Genomic DNA, 18,165 nt, shown 5'->3' with positions numbered 1-18,165 from the left:
CTTCTCTGACTGTACTAGAGCTAAACTGCAAAGAAGAATGGGCAAAATGTCCAGCCTCTAGATGTGCAAAGCTTGTAAAAACATACCCCAACAGACTAGCAGCTGTCATTGTAGCTATAAGGGGTCCTACAATGAAATGTAGAACATATACACACCATGCCTTTTATTTTTTTTTATTTACAAAAGCACGTTATATACATTACATAAATATTTGATACTGTGCGTTGCTCTATCACATAAAATATTAATATTAAACAATTTGTAGCTGTAATATCTATACATTTTGAAATACTTTGAATACTTTTTCAACCTACTGTATTGCACTGGAACCATAAAGAAAATCTGCCATCAAAATCCATCATGATAAACCAGGGAGACTTCATGGATTCATAGACCCAGACACTATGACTATTGTAATATTCTTATATTTCTTATCTATGGCCTCCTTCCTTTTAAAATCCACAAAATATAAATTTAAATGAGATTATTATAAAAGTTCAAAATGAGAGAATCCTATGAGATACCTGCAAGCTATTGGTGTTAATCTGGCACCTGGTGCTAATGTCCCTACTTATCTGACAAACCCTATTTAACTGGCACATAAACAATGTAAGTAGTAGAAAAGCAAAGCGGCACTCACCGGGGTAAAAGCAGAACACTTTATTGCGGCATTAAATCCAGGACAGGGGGGATGCACACCACAACTAGGCGACGGGCTGTTTCGCGTACTAAGCGCTTTCTCAAGCCTCGGAGCCGAGGCTTGAGAAAGCGCTTAGTGCGCGAAACGGCCCGTCGCCTGGTCGGTGAGTGCCGCTTTGCTTTTCTACTACTTACATCGTTTATGTGCCTTGACATCTAGTGTTCCCCCCCGGGAAGGAACAGTATAGCATACCGGTGAGATCGTGGAGCCGCAAGCGGTGTGAGTAACATTGGAGAATTGTTACACGATAAGGCTGGTGCCGGTCATCTGTGCTCTTTGATTACTTGTCCTATTTAACTGGCAGCCTAACTTACCAGTTACTGATTGATTTTGCAAAAATGGTGTGCAAGGTGACTGAAACCCTCCGGCAGCAGGTTGTCAAGATGAACGCTAAAGCGGTGACCCTATCAGCCATAGCTTTAGATGTTGGTCATTCCAAGTCTGTGATTTCTAGAATATTGAATCTCAACAACATCACAAACTCATTTAAGTCCCCCAAGAAGACTGGTCACCCTCAAAATAGAGAACAGGATAATGCAGAAAATCTCCATGGGTAATCGTTTCAACACTGCAGCTAGTTTTACTCACCAGTCCAGCACTGAACAGGGTAAGGATCTGTCTCGTCATAAAGTGTCTCAGTATTTAAGAGCATTTAGACTGAAAGCCCACTCAGAAGTTACCAAACCTATCATTAGCAGAACAAATAAAAGACTAGACTCACCTTTGCTGAGGAGCATTTTGTGTGGAAAGAAGTCAATGAAAGAAGTGTCATGGTTTGGGGAATTTGCACTTCACATGCAGAACAATGCCCCCTTCTGATTAGTGAATGTTATAACCTTCAAAAAAATGTATTTTTAACTTCCTCTGATATAGTCATTGCTGTTCTCTAAATATGTTCTTTTTTTTTTTTTTTACAAAATAAAGGTTTTATGTTGATATACTTTGGTAATTTTGTAGTAGCATGGTGTACCCATATTTGAATCCTTCAAATATTGATTAATGTACATCACATTATTTCTGAAAAAATTTAGTTATCATACAGTGTTCTATAATTGAACTCCAGATACAAGGGCCAGCTTCTAACGTTGCTGATATATGTCACTAGTTACATTCCTTGTAGCCTGGGGCTCCAAGTATCGATCCAAGGAGTTTGATGATAACAGCTTTTTTTCAAAAATTCCCTTTCTTTTCATCTTTTTGTGATATACACCATGGGTTTTGGTCAGTAACTATGGATTTCTGTGTAAATATTTAGTTACTCTAATGAATAAATATATTCTTATGTTTATTGAGTGGGTAATTTCTTCTTGAGTCTACCTGCTACACAGTTTAATTGCCAGTGAGGCATATGTTTGCATATATTATGGTATGTAAGTTTCATTCAATTAAAGATTATGTTAGGGGTGTCAGGCTTGCGGGTTGTGGATCCACTGGACCACTGCAGACGATGACACTAGCCACTACCTGGGACCGGAGTCTAAGTGGTACCCGGTTTTCACCAGAGCCCACCGCAAAGCGGGTTAGACAAGCTGCGGCGTGGTACCACCAGGTCGTTCCACAGGCGTGACTTGTCTGCAGTGGCAGCCAAGGTTGAGGTAGAAGAACGGCAATCAATCTCGTGGTCAAAGTCCAGGCACAGGGTCAGGGCAGGCGGCAGAGATGCAACGTCAGAGTTTAATCCGGGGTCAGCAACAGGAGGTCCAAGCAGAGGGGCACGGGAACACAGCACACAGGACAGCAGCACGGAGGATCACTAGTACACGGGAACACGGAGGAGCTCAGGTAACACAGGAACACGGAGGGACACAGGAACGCAGGAGACACAGGAACGCAGGCTAATCGCAGTAAAGCTTTCTCTCAGGCTGTGAGGCAGAAAGATCCGGCAAGAGATACAGGAAGAGGCAGGCTTAAGTAGTTTTAGTGAAAATGGCTAGCGCCAATTAGTGGCGCGCTGGCCCTTTAAATTTGCCGAAGGTGGAGCGCGCGCGCCGTGCTGCCGGAGCCGGCGTGGGAACAGGACGGGGTAAGTAAGAAGCCGGGAAACCGGGGCAGCCATGAAGCGCGGCACGGGTGCCCCTGCGACCCGGGTGGGAGGTCACAGAGGCACCCGTGACAGTACCCCCCCCCCCCCCCTTCGGCCTCCCCCTCTTTTTGGACTGAAGGAACCTGTGGAGAAGAGCACGATCCAGGATGTTCTCTTCGGGTTCCCATGACCTCTCCTCCGGGCCGAACCCCCTCCAGTCGACAAGGTAGAATCGTCTCCCTCTGACTGTCTTCATATCAAGGACTTCTTTCACCTCAAAGACATCAGAAGTATCAGCTTCAGGACCAGGAGTAGGTACATGCCGGGAGAATTGATTCAGGACGACAGGTTTCAGCAGGGAGACATGAAAAGAATTCGGGATGCGCATAGTGGAGGGAAGGCGGAGCCTATATGCCACTGGATTAATGCGCTGTAACACCTCGAACGGACCCAGGAAACGTGGACCCAGTTTGTAACTGGGGATCTTCAACCGAACATATCTGGAGGAGAGCCACACTTTATCCCCAGGAGAGAAGATGGGAGGGGATCTGCGTCTTTTATCCGCTGAGTCTGACGAGTCTGTTCCCAGATGGATTTAAGGTCCACTACCAACTCTTCCACTGCAGGAACATCAGCAGACACGGAGAGAGGTAGGGGTGGACGTGGAAGTCTCCCATACACAACGAAGAATGGGGCGGAGCCGGCAGACACCGAATCCAGGGATTATAGGAGAATTCTGCCCGTGGGAGCAGAGTAGTCGTCCTGTCGGGCAGAAACAAAATGGCGAAGATAGCAGCCCAGGGTTTGATTAACCCTCTCAACTTGTCCGTTGGACTGAGGATGGTAAGCAGACGAGAAGTCCAGTTTCACTTGTAGTTGATGGCACAGGGACCGCCAGAAACGGGAAACAAACTGGACCCCTCGGTCCGAGACTGTGTGCAGAGGTAGTCCATGTAGCCGGGAGATGTGCTGAAAGAACAGGCTGGCAAGACGTGGGGCTGACGGCAGGCCTGGCAGGGGAACAAAATGGGCCATCTTGGAGAAGCGGTCGGTCGCCACCCAGATAACGGTATTACCCACAGAGCATGGAAGATCGGTAACAAAGTCCATTGCCACGTGAGTCCACGGGCAGCTGGGTATCGGTAACGGCAAGAGAAGACCAGCTGGTTTAAGACGAGATGGCTTGTTTTGAGCGCATGAGGTGCAGGCACCCACAAAGTCCCGTACATCCTTGACCATATCTGGCCACCAGTAGTGTCGAGAAATGAAGGCGAGAGAGCGCTGCACCCCAGGATGCCCAGCCACATGGGAGCAATGTCCCCAAGTCAGTATAGTCCTCCGAAGGGCAGGTCGGACATATATCTTGCCTGGAGGAAGTTGCCGAAGATCCACAGGAGCAGCAAGAACCAAGCGTTCAGGAGGAACAATATGTCTAGGAGCAGGATCCTCCCTAATCACATCCGAGGCACGGGAGAGAGCCTCGGCCCTCACATTCTTCACTGCAGGACGGAAATGTATGAGAAAAATGAAACGGGAGAAGAAGAGAGACCAACGAGCCTGTCTTGGATTGAGATGCTGGGCAGTCTGGAGGTACAGAAGGTTTTTATGATCGGTGTAGATATTAACTGGAAAACAAGCACCCTCCAGAAGATAACGCCATTCTTCCAAGGCAAGTTTTATTGCCAGAAGCTCTCGATCACCAATAGAGTAATTCCGTTCCGCAGCTGAAAAGGTCTTGGAGAAGAACCCACAAGCGAGGGTTCTGCCCTTGGGGCCCTTCTGTGTGAGTACGGCTCCATCACCAACGCATGAGGCGTCAACCTCAAGCAGGAACGGCTTATCTGAGTCAGGTCGAGTAAGAACGGGAGCAGATGAAAAAGCAGATTTTAACTTTGTGAAGGCGTGTTCTGCCGCCGGAGGCCAGTGTCTAGGATTGGCGTTCTTCTTCGTCAGGGCCACAATGGGAGATACCAGGGAGGAAAAATGTGGGATGAACTGCCGGTAATAATTGGCGAATCCCAGGAATCTCTGGATAGCTCGTAGCCGTACTGGACGTGGCCAGTGAAGTACTGCAGACACTTTAGCAGGGTCCATCTGAAGTCCCTTGTCCGAAATAATATATCCAAGGAACAGAAGACTCTTCTGATTAAATAGACACTTCTCCAGCTTAGCATAGAGGCGATTGGCCCTTAGGCGCCTGATAACCTGCCGTACATGGGCCTGATGGGATGCAATGTCCGCAGAAAACACCAGAATGTCGTCCAAGTATACCACGACACAGGTATAGAGCAAGTCTCTGAAAATGTCGTTGACAAACTCCTGAAATACCGCCGGAGCATTACAGAGACCGAAGGGCATAACAAGGTACTCGAAGTGCCCATCTCGAGTATTGAAGGCGGTCTTCCACTCATCACCTTCACGTATGCGTATGAGATTATATGCCCCTCGCAAATCTAACTTGATGAAGATCTTGGCACCCCTTAGACAGTCAAAAAGTTCGGTGATGAGAGGCAAACGGTAACTGTTTTTCACCGTGACTTTGTTGAGTCCGCGGTAATCTATGCACGGACGAAGGGAACCATCCTTCTTGGCCACGAAGAAGAAGCCAGCACCGGCGGGAGAAGAAGACTTCCGGATGAATCCCTTCTGCAAATTTTCCTTAATATAGGCCGACATGGCCGCAGTTTCAGGCACGGACAGCGGGTAAACTCAACCTCGTGGCGGGGATGTTCCTGGCAGCAATTCAATAGGGCAATCGTATGGACGATGCGGTGGCAAGGTCTCCGCTTGCTTTTCAGAGAAAACATCAGCATAGTCCAGGTAAGCAGCGGGAAGACCCTTCAAAGACTTGGGAGACAAGGTGGAAGGTATAGTAGAGGCTGGACGAAGAGCCCTGAGACAGTGGAACTAGCATCCAGGACCCCAGCGAAGAACTTCCCCAGTCTGCCAGTGAAGAACAGGAGCATGTCTCTGCAGCCATGGAAGTCTCAATAGGATGGAGGAAGTGGAACGGGGAAGTACGTAGAAAGACAGTCTCTCCATATGCAGGGCACCAACTTGCAGACACAGAGGTTCAGTGCGATACTGGACTGGATCAGAGAGGATCTGACCACTGACCGAAGAGATTACCAGGGGCTTGTCGAGGCGGATCACTGGAATGTGATGCTGCGAGACCAGTGCAGCATTCACAAAATTTCCTGCGGACCCGGAGTCCAAGAAGGCACACACTTGGAACTGGCTGCTCGTACCAACTCTGAGGAGCACAGGAATGGTCAAACGTGGAGAAGCTTCGCACACACCTAGGGACGCTTCTCCCAAGAACCCTAGGTGATGGCGTTTCCCGAACGTTGAGGACGGACAGGACACGTCCTGATGAAATGTTCAGGACTCGCACAATAGAGGCAGAGGTCTCCCTGTTGTCTTCTGTTGCGTTCCTGGGAAGAGAGTATGGCTCTGTCCACCTCCATAGGCTCTTCGGCAGACGGTACAACTGGTGACTGGAGCGGCCTCTGGAAAACAGGAGCCAGGCGAGGAAGACGTCTTGGACGAGCTTGAGGCTGCTCGAGGAGAGACTCTTCGGCACGCTCTCTAAATCGCACGTCTATCCGGGTGGCCAGAGAGATTAGACCACTCAGAGTGGACGGCAGATCACGAGCGGCCAGAGCGTCTTTAACATGGGAGGAGAGTCCCTTTTTGAAAGCTGCGGACAGGGCCGCGTCGTTCCAAGAGAGCTCCGAGGCCAGGGTACGGAACTGCACGGCGTACTCTCCAACAGATATATCTCCCTGACGCAGATTCAGGGAGGCCCATGCTGGTTCTTCCAAAACAGACCGGAATTCTGCCAGAAATGCCGAGAGTGTAGAAGTGACCGGGTCCCAAAGCGGAGTAGCCCAGGCCAGGGCCTTCCCGGAGAGGAGGCTGAGGATAAATGCCACCTTGGAACGCTCCGTGACGAATTGGGACGGCATCAGCACTGGGTGATGAAGCCCCTGCATAGCTTGGGATCCCCGTTATACTTGCCGGGCATAGAAAGACGTAGCCTGGGTTCGGTAGCTGGAAGGACAGCCGGAGTAGCAGGAGTTGCAGGAACAGCTTCAGGGACATGTTGCTGATGCTGGGTAGTTAGCAACTGTTGCAGCATGGCGGTGACTTGCACCAGCTGTTCACGCTGTGCGGCAATCTGCCGGGATTGATGCATCACAATCGTAGCAAGATTGGGCCGACTGGGAGACGGAACCTCAGCGGGATCCATGGCCGGATCTTACTGTCAGGCTTGCGGATTGTGGATCCACTGGACCACTGCAGACGATGACACTAGCCACTACCTGGGACCGGAGTCTAAGTGGTACCCGGTTTTCACCAGAGCCCGCCGCAAAGCGGGTTAGACAAGCTGCGGCGTGGTACCACCAGGTCATTCCACAGGCGTGACTTGTCTGCAGTGGCGGCCGAGGTTGAGGTACAAGAACGGCAATCAATCGCGTGGTCAAAGTCCAGGCACAGGGTCAGAGCAGGCGGCAGAGATGCAACGTCAGAGTTCAATCCGGGGTCAACAACAGGAGGTCCAAGCAGAGGGGCACGGGAACACAGCACACAGGACAGCAGCTTGGAGGATCACTAGTACACGGGAACACGGAGGGACACAGGAATGCAGGAGACACAGGAACACAGGCTAATTGCAGTAAAGCTTTCTCTCAGGCTGTGAGGCACAAAGATCCGGCAAGAGATACAGGAAGAGGCAGGCTTAAGTAGTTTTAGTGAAAATGGCCAGCGCCAATTAGTGGCGCGCTGGCCCTTTAAATTTGCCGAAGGTGGCGTGTGCGCGCCCTAGGAGGCGGGGACGCGCGCGCTGTGCTGCTGGAGTCGGCGTGGGAACGGGACAGGGTAAGTAAGAAGCCGGGTTACCGGGGCAGCCATGAAGCGCGGCACGGTTGCCCCTGCGACCCGGGAGGGAGGTCACAGAGGCACCCGTGACAAGGGGCTCACTTGTGTCCTATATGTCAGTGACAGCTGGCATCTAAAGCCCAATACATTCAATGAATATCATGTACTAAAAATCTTTTGGGAGGAATTAAATTTTATTTGTTTTTCAAAAGTATTAACAAACAGCGCTCTTATAAAAGGCAAACAAACATTTACAATAATAGTCTATCATTAAATTTTACTTATTCTTCCTCCTATTTAGGTTTGAAATTATAATGCTATACAGGTATAAGACTAAGGCTTCATGCGCGCAAATATTTTATTTGGCCATGAGCTTGCCGTTTTTTACTCATAACTTCATTGAGCAGTCATTTTCTATTGACATTGGCGGTGTGAGTGACGCTCGCTGCCAATGTCAAATGAACCACAAACAGGGGATCACGTTCTCTTGCTTGCGGCCCATAAAGTGCACACAGTTCTGTGCATGAAGCCTATTACAATGCAATGTAATAATATAACACATCAATACTACATTACATTGTAGTCTGCTATTACACTCCATGTACTTACAATTACATCTGCAGCTGTATAAGTAGTGCAGAAGTCTGCAGGAAGGAATTAGACCTGCTTTAAATCACCGATGTTTACATATCATTTTCCCTGTAATTAAAAATGACATTCACTAGAAATTAGTCACAATTAAGTAAACAGTTGATACTGTGCAACATTAAGCTTGACACTGCATAAATTTAGTACTTGGCAGAATTCCATTGGCAGGCTCATTTTAACAAGCTGAACTCACAATATCAATTTTGTTGTCTATTATTTTCATGTCACAATGTTATTAGACCATATCGTCAAACATACTAAACATGGGTGTGACCAGGGACCACATAAATTTATGCCAAACATTGGGCTTGGTCCCAATTAAATAAAAACTTGGAAAGAAATAATCTGGTCATGTAGGAATAAGGTAACCAAACTTATAGATGAGATTAAATATAGAGCAGTCATAGAGCAGTTTTGACACAACTCCTGCTAATGAAGTTTTTTTCTAGCAGTTGTAGTTTTACAATACATGGAGAAAAACAAGTTACAGAAACGTATATATAACAAACATACTTTGATATAATTTACCATTAGGCGTCCGTATCCTTTAGCTGCCTTAAACAGCTGAAATTCTGTACATGCAGTGGCCTGTGGGGACAATACCTTAGATTAACCTGCCATTAGAGTGTATGGATGCCTTCCATGATAAGAAACTGAATCTCTTATCTTAAGAACATTCACTGTTAATTTTACAAAAAAAATCTGGTAGTGCAGATCTTTTGTTGCCAACTTAAAACTTCAAAAGGCAAGGACAAGTTGTATTTTCCCAAATTGTATTTTCCCAATCCACATACAAGTTTGTACATACTGCAGCAGGGATTTTGGCCCACACCTCCATGCAAATCTACTCTAGAGATTTCAGGTTTGGGGGCTGTTATTGGGCAACATTGAGTTTAAGCTCCCTCCAATGATTTTCTAATGGGTTCAGGTCTGGACACTGGCTTGGCTACTCCAGGAGCTTGAAATGCTTCTAATGGAGTCGCTCCTTAGTTGCCCTGGCTGTATGTTTTGGGTATTGTCATACTGAAAGACCCAGCAACAACCCATCTTCCATTTCCAAAGGCAAGGAGATTGTTGGACAATTTCTTGCAATACTGTACATGGGCCCATCCATCCTCATTTCAATATGGTACAGAAAACTACCATAGGGTTCTATTTTTGTCTCATCTGACAACCTTCTCCCATGCCTCCTCTGGATCATCCAGATGATAAGAGGGGAAGTTCAAAGAGTACTGGAAATGTGGCATGAGAAGGGGAACCATATGTGCCCTGCAGGATTTTAATGACAGCGCAGTGTGACACCAATGATAATCTTTGAGAGTGTGGTGCTGGATCATTTCAGGTCACAGACCAGGTCTTTCTGTGTATTACTGGGCTGATTCCTGACTTTTCTCAGAATAATCCTTACCCCATAAAACAAGATCTTGAATGGAGCCTCAGACTGGGGAAGATTGACAGTCATCTTGTGCTTCTTTCATTTTCTAATGGTTGTTGTCTACTCACCAGGTTGCTTGCCTATTGTTTGTCCCTGGTGTCCTTGATTGCTTGAGGTTGTGGACAGGTGTCTTTTATATAGGCAACACGTAAAAACTGGTACAATTAATAGAGGTGATGACTGCAGAGTAGGTAGAGCTTCTTAAAGCCAGTGTATCTGAAGAATGGAGGCCCTTCTGACCCGTTAGCATCATTTTAGAAGGTTGATTTTAGAAGGAAAGAGACAATGGATAACAAATATAAGAAGATTACCACAATCACGTTGCCTGGATCAATTAATATGTTTCCCTGGTTTATCATGATGGACATTGATGGTATATTTTCTTTAAATAAAAAGCTAACCAGTCTGAGAGAGACAGAATTCTTGCAGGTTAGTAGGTGATCAATTACTTATTTTATGCAACAAAATGCTAATTAATTATTTAAAAATCATGCAATGGAATTTTTTGACTTTTCTCTCAGTTGAAGTACACTTGCTTGGACTACTGCTACATTCATTTGAGAAAATGAGATCCTTGGAATGGAGGGGCAGACTCTGATCAATTAGCATGTGGATATGGAAATGTCTTACAAATTTAGGCAATGCATTAAAAGAGAACTTTTCATGGGAATTTAGCCCACTAACTTGCTATCCACAATAGTGATATTACCCTGTTTCCCCTAAAATAAGAAATCCCTCGAAAATAAGACCTAGTACAATTTTGTTCCGGCTTAAAAATATAAGGCCTCCTTTGAAAATAAGACCTAGCGGCAGTCATTGCAGCAGCTCCCCCCATGCCATACATTAGTATTAGTAAATCTTTTAGATGCTGCAGAAGGATGTGACATCGGGAAGGATTCATGGAATTAAATCACTGACTGCTGTGCTGCAAATGTGATACCAGCAGCATCCATTTATGGAAAGTGCTTTTACTAAATATGAGAGATTAGGGCCAATGATTCTAATAGAAATGGAGTCACAAGAAATACAGCATGAAATTCAGAGTTTGGAGAGTTATAAGGATGTTAGAGAAGTTGATTTTTTGTTCAATGATAAATGTAAATTCTTGTTCATGGAAAAATAAGACATCCCCTGAAAATAAGACCTAGTGCCTCTTTAGGAGCAAAAATTCATATAAGACACTGGGGCGACACCTTTTTTTTTTAAAATACTGCGATTTTTCCGAATCCGTTGGGTTTTTCGACGGCCATGCCCCCCCCCCCCCGATTTCCATTGCATGCATGCCAGCGTGAAGCACCACAATCCGTTCACGTACGCCAAAAACCGTTCACTTCTGGCTTGCATAAAGGGGAAACAAGTTAGGGCTTAACTTGCTGTGTGATGGGAATTCTCTTCTAAGGATATTATTGCACAATGAACTTTCTGAGTTCATCAGAGCCTATAGCAATGCATCTGCCAACACAAACCAGAAGGGTGAATAATATACCACATTAATGTAATAGAATAGAGACTAGTTCAATAATAAGATTTTACTATAGGTATAATATTCTTTTGACTTTAAGATGCACTTTATAGCAAGGAAAAAAATCTTGCTAAATAGTGCCTGCATCTGATAAACCGTAGGTAGGGAGAATCAAGCATCGCCAGACCTCCCTGAATGCTGTCCTGGTGATCGGGAAAAGTGCTAACACAGTGTTTCACCCAATGGACATGTTTCTTGCATCACTGCAATGTCTTTTAAACCCCCATGGGGCCAGTGAAGATATTGTGGTATGGGGCTGGGTAAGAAGAAGAGGTGTGTGTATAGCAGTAATGTATGTTTTCTTGTGTGTAAAGCAGTGCTAGTGTGTTCCTGTGTGTGTATAGAAGTGCTAGTGTGTTACTGTGTGTGTATAGCCATGCTAGTGTGTTCCTGTGTGTATATCGCAGTCATTAGTGTGCTTAGTCCTTAAAGGGAACCTGTGACCACATTTGCACATATATAGCCAGTGTCAGGTTCCTATAGAGCCCTAGTAACTAACTGGCGCCCTTTTGTAGCTAAAAATTGTTTCACTTACATAAATCAGCTTTTATCCTACATTTCCTGGCATCAGAGGGGGCGTGTCCTTCTTGGCGGGCCCCTACCATCTAATACTCCCCAAGGCTTATGCCTCCTCAAGTAATGTGACCAGGGTGACATAATCTCAGGTCCTTAATGATAGTAAACTGTACCCCATGCATGTATCTAACCACATGAAGTAACAGCAGCCTGCATGGACTTCTACTCCTCTCCATCATCCATGGAGGCTGCTGTGATTCATGTAATCACATACAAAGTGTACAGTTTGCCTATGTTAGAACGCTGAAAGACCTGCAATGATGTCACTGGTCACATGACATGTCATGTCAAGGCACCCTGTAAAAAACCACAATATTTCCCATCTGTACATAGAGCTTTAAATGTGTGTAGTTGAATACTAATTAAGTCCTTAAGTACAAGGAGGCAGAGCAGGGATTTGAAGAGAACACAGAGCTGTCAGTCAGAATAATGGGGCGTGGTTTACTACTAGCCTGAGAGAAAGAAGAGTCTCAAAGATCAGACATGAGTCCCAAAAGCTAATATGCATATCAGGAAAACGTCTGTAATTAAGGAACAGTGCCCCACTGGCAGCTAATTTTATGTGATATGGGGAGAACTTGTAACCGTTTATCAGCAGGCATTGTTAGTCAGGATGGTCAAAATCTGATGACATGTCTTCTTTAAGAGATAAGAAACATCAGAAATATTAACTCCTAAAACCATCCTGTTTTAACTCCCCATTTACCAAAAAATAGCACATCTTAATTTTCATTTACAGAGATGTTAGAGAGCTTCTTTTCTGTGGGACAATTTTCTAGTGACACTATTTAATATTCCATGCAATATTCTAGGAAAAAAGCTGGAAAAAAAATCTTATGGACTTTGTTTTTACCTTTTTCTATTTGTGGTTCAAATGGCACATCCACTTTATTCATTCAGCCAGTATGACTATGGAGATACCAACAACCAAAAGTTGTTCGTACTAATCTGTGATTTCTAGAATATGGAATCTTTACAACATCACAAACTTATTCAAGTCCCCCAAGACGACTGGTCACCTCAAAAGATAAAGGAGAGAGGACAGGATAATGCAGAGAATCTCCATGGATAATGCAGATAACATTTTCAGTTTAGCACTGACCGGTGTAAGGAAACATCTCATCATACAGTGTCTCCAAGTTTAAGAGCATCTTCAACAACACATGGTTCTTTACTCAATCAGACAGCAATTTTGATTAGGACAGTGTCCCATGTCACAACAGAAAAAAGTAAAGCAGTTCCTTGAAACAGTGAACAATGAAATAGCCACCCCAAAGACCTAATCTAAACCCAATAGAAAACCGTAGATGACAAAGTTATGGCCAAGAAACCCACTGTGTGCTATAGTCAATGCTGTTCTCTAATTATGTTTATCATGTTTTTTGCTAAATAAACGTTTAACCCCTTCCCGACATTTGACATAATGCATCGCGGGAGGTGCGTTCGCGCAAAATGCAGTACTACTACGTCATGCTTCTTGCACCGGCTCCTGAATGGAGCCGGCGCCAGAAGCTGCGGGTGTCAGCTATATATTATAGCCGACACCTGCCTCTAACACCCGCGATCGGAGATTTCTCCGATCGTGGGTGTTAACCCCTGCAACGGGAAATCTGAGAAGAATCGGACCCCCCCCGCGGCGCTTACCGGGGGGGTCCGCTGCTCCGATTGCAGCCCGTGCCCGGGGCTGCGCGATCCTCTTCTGTGTGCCGGGTCCCTGCCTTCTGATAGGACCCGGCTGTAACACACTGAGCATGCGCAGCATGCTCAGTGTGTTGCATTACACAGTGTAATACATTTGTATTACACTGTGTAATGTGAAGAAGAGCTTTTCAAGCTAACCTGTAAAAGTTAAGAAAAAAAAGTTAAAAAAGAAATAAAAATAATTAATTCAATAAAGTTAAAGTCCCCTAAACACAAATATTCCCTATACACATGCAATAAATTGAAAAAAACACAGAAGCGCCAATAAACCCCCCCACATATTTGGTATCGCCGCGTCCGTAACAATCCGTACAATAACTCAAAAACATTATTGGATCCGCTCGGTGTACGCCGTAAAAACAAAACCCAAAAAACACGCCAAAGATGTACATTTTTCATAACATCTCTACACAAGAATGTTCTAAAAAGTGATCAAAAAAAGTTATGTGTGCCAAAATGGTACCAATTGAAAGAACAACTTAACACATAAAAAATAAGCCCTAAACCAGCTCTGTCAACCAAAAAATATTAAAGTTATGTCTCAGAAAAGATTGCGATGCAAAAACAAATGAGATTTCCTCTATATTAGTTTTTATCCAGTAAAATTGTAAAAATAAATGAAAAACTGTATAAATGAGGTAGCAACGTAATCGAAGTGACCTATAGAATAAAGATAATATAGTATTTTTAGTGTACGGTATACAACCTCCCAAAAAATACGAAAAGAAATGAAACCAAAATTGACAATTTTCTTTTCACCCATACATTCAAGAGTTAATAAAATCTCTTCAATAAGCTAATGACCCACTAAAATGAAGTATTTGTAAAGTGCATCTCATGTCGCAAAAAATAAGCCCTTATGTCCAAATTGCCAAAAAAATAAAGATTGTATAGCCAATAAAAAGTGACAATGCATAATCTGCTCTGAATGGCGCAGCTTCCCTTCGATGCCCTGGCGTGTGCACATACAGCAGGTTACCACCACATATGGGGTATTGTTATACGCGGGCGGGATTGGGTATCAAATTTTGTGGAGCGTTTTGGTATTTTATCCACTGAGAATTTGTACATTTTTTAAAAAACACATTCATTTAGCCAAAAAAAAATTACTTTCAAAATTGCATCCTATTTTGTTTTAACCCCTGTAAAAGTATTAAAGGGTTAACAAACTTCATAAAAGTTGTTTCACGTACATTGAGGGGTGTAGTTTCTATAATGGGGTAATTTATGGTTTTACTTTTATTTAGGCCTCTCAAAGTGATTTGAAACCTGAGCAGGTCCCTCAATAGCAGGATTTTACGTTTTTAATGAAAATGTGAAAAATCGCACCTAACGTTCAAAGGCCCATAACATCCTACAAAAATAAGAGTATGCATAAAAAACCATGTCCACATAAAGTAGACATTTGGTTAATGTTAGTTATTAAGTTTTTTTGCGGTTATGACTATGTATGGAAAAAGTAGAACATTTTGAAGTTCGAAAATCAAGAATTTTTCCAAATTTTCACAAAATATCTGATTTTCTCATAAATAAATGCAAAACATTCAACCAAAATTTTTTAACTAACATGAAGTACAATGTGTCACGAGAAAACAATTTTAAAATCACTTGTATATGTTAAAGTGTTCCGAAGTTATAACCACTTATAGTGACACAGGACAGATTTTAAAAAATGGGCCGTGTCAAGAAGGTGAAAAGTGGCTTCAGCGTTAAGGGGTTAATGTTGATATACTTTGGTAATTTTGTAAAATACTTTTTTAGTGGCATGGTGTACCCCTTACAAAAAAATCCATCAAATATTGATCAATGGAGATTATATTATTTCTGATAAACTTAAGTGATTATACATTGTTCTCTAATTTTTATTTCCAGTGTATATATTACACTAACACATGTAGAATATTTTAAGTGGATCATCATATTATGTTGATTTGCCAAAAAGCATTTATTCATAATGGTAAAGGAATTAAAATAGCTATTTTATTATACATTATACTTTTACTGTACTTTCTACACTTACTAATATATTGTTTTGGTTTTTAAAATCCATTTATCTATTTTAACAAATTTAAAACTTAGCTGAAGGACCCTTACTTTAATTCATTTTGAACATACCTCAAAGATCCTCTTTAACATTTTAAATGAATCAAAAACTTTAAAGTTTTAAACTTTAACCATTTGCTTAGCATATTTAATTTATCTATTGGCTGGAAAATGGCTTTTGGCTTTTAGAACTATGATAATACTGATGACACTTCTGATAATTGAAATGTCTGAGTACCTGGGAAGACCCACAAGCCACTGATTTAAAGGCTTTGTTTGTCACATACATCCTGCTAAGACACTGTCTCCAGTTCTCCTTCCCATCAATAACTGCATGTTATCCAAACCTTATCGCTTTCCATTACCCATAACAAAGACTGACAGCCAGGGACAGTCCTCATTAAATTTAATTGGGCAAGGAAAATTAACTGCACACAACCTGAATTGTCCTTCAATGGATACATGTGACATACTTTATACAGACCAGCAAGTAGAGAAAACCTAGTGAAAAAGTAATATGTCAAGCATTTTATTTCCCCTTCCAAGCAGTAATAATAATACAAAAATATTATTTATATAGCGGCAAGAAATCATTGGGTTCATATACAAAGCAAATAAGACATTACAGAATAATAACAAAGTCATATGAAAGAATAGGAGTGAAAGCCCTGCTTGCAAGAACTTACAATTCAATGAGAAGAAAGGGGTTACCCAGAGGGGACAATGCTTGTACCATTCTTTATAAGTGGGATAGGGTATGTGTTTTTAGAGTACATTTGAAGTTTTAGTATTTGGGAATTAGTGCTGTTTATGACATCCCAGGGAATTGCTGAAGTTCGGGAGAAGTTCTAGAGTTCTAGAGAAGTTATAGTTAATTCTTTGAATTAAAGAAGAGAATAATCTTAGATTAATTGAAAATCGACAATTTTAGTGATAGGCTGAGATGAGGGAAGAGAGGCAGCACTGTGTAGAGCTTTGTGGATGAGGGTGATTAATTTAAATTATCTTTGGAAGGAGAGAGCCAACTAGTGCAGTGATGCACACTGAAGGTACCCATGTAGCATCTGGATTGAAAGACGCTACATGGAGAGAGTTTAAAAAGTGGAATACCGATTGGTAGGGAGTTACAGTGTTTGAGACGAGAGTGAATCAGAGCAAAACTTAGGGTTTTCAGTGTTAGCTATGTTCACATTCAGTTTTTTAGGTGCATGTGGCAAGAATGTGCAAATTAATATAAGATTCAGTTGACGTCAATGTCCAGCACAACCCCTAGACCAGTGATGGCGAACCTATGTCACGGGTGCCAGAGGTGGCACTCGGGGACCTTTCTGTGGGCACCCAGGTTGTCCCCCCAGGACAAAGTTCACCAGACAGAACTTAAATCTTTTAAGGTGCCATTTATTTGTCTGATTGGAACTGCAAGAGGAGTAAGAAGGTGTGAACAGGGCCAGAATATTTTTGGAGGTCCTACTACTGGCCCCACGATTCTTCCTGTACAGAGAGACCCTGGAGAGAAGCTACAATGATGTCTGAATTTGCCTTCCTGCTTTCAACTGTATTGGTGTCCTCAGGGCGCTGATACGATTGAATGTTGTGGAACAAAAGAGAGCTGTTTAAATTGTCAAGGTGGCGCTTGTTGGTAAACAAGTAGGTTTTGGTTGAAGTTTGGTTGAAGTTGAAGCCCGTGGTCAGTCTCCCGCAGTCTTGCTCCCTCCCGCAACGATGTTTTTTAAAGTGCCGGAATAAAGAATTGTTTTTTATTGGTGAGTGCCAGCTCTATCTTTTCTTCCTATTTTTTTACTATTGCTTGTATCTCCATGGACTTGCTATTTGAGCTAGAGCACCACATCTACTCACACTTATGGCTGGCTGACATTACAAGATAGCATTGCTTTTTTTGCTAGAACCTTGATGCATGGATCCATGTGGATATTACTGTGTAGTGCCCCTCATCACATCCTTCTCTTTACATAAGTTTTGTTGAAGTTTGGGCACTCAATCTCTAAAAGGTTCGCCATCACTGCCCTAGACAGTGGGCTTGTTTGGAATGCCAGGATTGGGTTGGTTAGTTGTAGAGGGAAAGACAAGAAATTCAATTTTGGAAAGAATAAAGGGGTTGTCCACTCCAGCAAATAATTGGGAAAAGATAGGAAAAGATATAGGATAGGAAAAGATATACAATTTTTCCAATATACATTCTGTATCCATTCCCTACAGTTTTCAGTGAAGAGGACCTAGGTATGAGTACCATGAGGAACCCTTACAGTAAGAGGAAGAGGAGAACAGAGAGTTCCATAAAAGAATACACTGAAAGTGTATGGAGGATAGAGAACAGTCTTTCTCAGCTAGTGGAGAGATAAGTGCCTATGTGAGAATAGACCAGGTGTTCCAGGAGTTTGGAGTTGAAGAGGAGATTAGAGAATTTTTGATACATAACTGCACTGGATGGGACGTTTTTTTTTTAAATGGGGTTATGATACTGTGCTTAAAAGAGGAGGGAAAACACCAGGTTAACAAATTTAGTGACTGCTGGGGATTGGGACTGAATGAAAGTTGAGCTGATGGGGTCGCTGATGCAGGTAGGGCAGAGGAGAGCAGCCTGGACACTTGTTCCTCTTTTGGCTCAAAGTGATAGA

At 43.3% G+C, this 18,165-nt stretch overlaps 1 protein-coding gene across 1 annotated transcript in view; it reads left to right on the top strand.

Moving 5' to 3' along the window:
- The first annotated feature begins 1,223 nt into the window (after positions 1-1,223).
- MYO1H (myosin IH) overlaps positions 1,224-18,165 on the top strand; it is a 91,722-nt gene continuing 74,780 nt past the window's right edge. The window contains exon 1 of the mRNA XM_072147433.1: positions 1,224-1,307. The gene's annotated coding sequence lies outside the window, so the exon portion shown is untranslated. The remainder of the gene's footprint in view (positions 1,308-18,165) is intronic.

Source organism: Engystomops pustulosus, chromosome 1 (assembly GCF_040894005.1).
Source record: "Engystomops pustulosus chromosome 1, aEngPut4.maternal, whole genome shotgun sequence".
NCBI lineage: Eukaryota > Metazoa > Chordata > Amphibia > Anura > Leptodactylidae > Engystomops > Engystomops pustulosus.
This window is presented reverse-complemented; position numbering and strand designations above follow the sequence as displayed.